The sequence below is a fragment of the Octopus bimaculoides genome, chromosome 13, assembly GCF_046866305.1.
Source record: "Octopus bimaculoides isolate indiv1 chromosome 13, ASM4686630v1, whole genome shotgun sequence".
In the NCBI taxonomy this organism is placed as follows: domain Eukaryota; kingdom Metazoa; phylum Mollusca; class Cephalopoda; order Octopoda; family Octopodidae; genus Octopus; species Octopus bimaculoides.
Window position 1 is genome coordinate 15,323,284 of NC_142940.1, and position 1,846 is coordinate 15,325,129.

Below are 1,846 nucleotides of genomic sequence, written 5' to 3' on the forward strand. Positions count from 1 at the left end.
TTTCGTTTGTGTATTTCTTTTTTCTTTCTTTGTTCTTTTTTTCCTTTTTGTCTTTTCATTGTCTTTTACAACTTGTTTTCCGTTTGCATGCCGAAAAAAAATCTAGCGACAATCATGAAATAAGGTCGTACTTAGGTGCAGATGTAAGGAGTGAGAGAGAGAGAGAGAGAGTGTGTGTGTGTGAGAAAGAGAGAGAGAGTGAGAGAGCAAGAGAATATCAGTGTAATGGACGGAGAATGAGAGACAGAATATCAAAATGAAGAACGGAGAGTGAGGGAAAAAGTGAAAGAGAGAGAGAGTATCAGAATGTAGATAGGAGTGACAGAGATGGCAGTCTAGAAAATAGCGTATATAGGAGATAAAATAAGTACATAAATTTGAGCGATACTGTGATTGTGTGTGTGTGTGTGTGTGTGTGTGTGTGTGTGTGTACGTGTGTGTGCGTGCGTGTGTGCATGTGTGTGACATTCCTTACATCTTAACTGAATGTGCATTTACTCTCGAAAGACACAAGTTCAGCATTCGTCTTCAGAGATTTTCTCGTATTAAGATATAATGCTAAGAAACAGAGAAAAGTATCAGTAACAGACGAACAACATCATGTCGCGGTGGTTTAATTTCTAAATCCAGATTTCTGTCACAACCCCTCTTCAGTTACAGACACCAGTAGCAACTGAATGCATTGGCGAATTTCGCTTTTACTTATAGTGAAAAACAGTGCTGAATGGTGCTCTCACTCGCTTTATATATATATATATATATATATATATATATATATATATATATATATATATATATATATAAAGGAGCACTGCTCTTGAAATTAACGTGCAAGTGACTGAGCAATCCACAGACACGTGTACCCCTAACGTAGTTCTCAGGGAGATTCAGCGTGACACAGAGTGTGACAAGGGCGGCCCTTTGAAATACAGGTACTACTCATTTTTGCAAGGTCAGTGGACTGGAGCAACGTGAAATAGAGTGTCTTGCTCAAGGGCACAAAGCGTCGCCGGGAATTGCACTCACGACTTTACGATCGTGAGGCGAATGCCCTGACCACTAAGCCACGCGCCTTCACATATATTCATATATATATGGATATATGTACTTACACGTACTGACTCCCACGTACACACGCACACACTCTGTGTGTGTACAGAGAGAAAGTGAGATAATATCCAAAGGTCGCGACGGTGGGCCCTTGAGTCACTTTGTATATAATGTATTATATACATTCTGTCAAAACTAACGTAACAGTTTACATAGACATATGTGTATATATGCGTAATTGTATTTCATATACACACACATACTCACATGTATTATGCACACCTATATATGTCTACGTATACGACTTTAACCATGTTTAATTCTCGCTAATATTAATCTGTACATTTGGTAACACACCATCTGTAGTTTATGTTACAGACAAACATTCAGAAATGATCTATAGACAACTTCACTAATGGAACACATTCCTTTCGTAGCTGTAAATCTAAGTTTACAAATATATAGCAGGACAGATTTGAGTCTGTGTTTCTTAAGCTATAATTATATTGTTATTACGTCTGCAGATAAGACTAGAAATATACGTATTACAACTGTCCATTATTAGCTTCGTGACTACCGAAAGCAGGAAAAGTCAAAGGACAGAATATAAAATTTTGAAATTGTGACGTAACCAGTAAATGGACGTTTGACGTGTAAGAAACAGGGGCGATATCATCACCAAATGACGTTCTACTGGTGTGAAAAACAGAAAGACATAGTGTTCGACGTGCTAGAAACAGGACTTATGTCATTCTCATATGATGGTCTTCTGGTTTAAGATACAGAGACCCGTTGG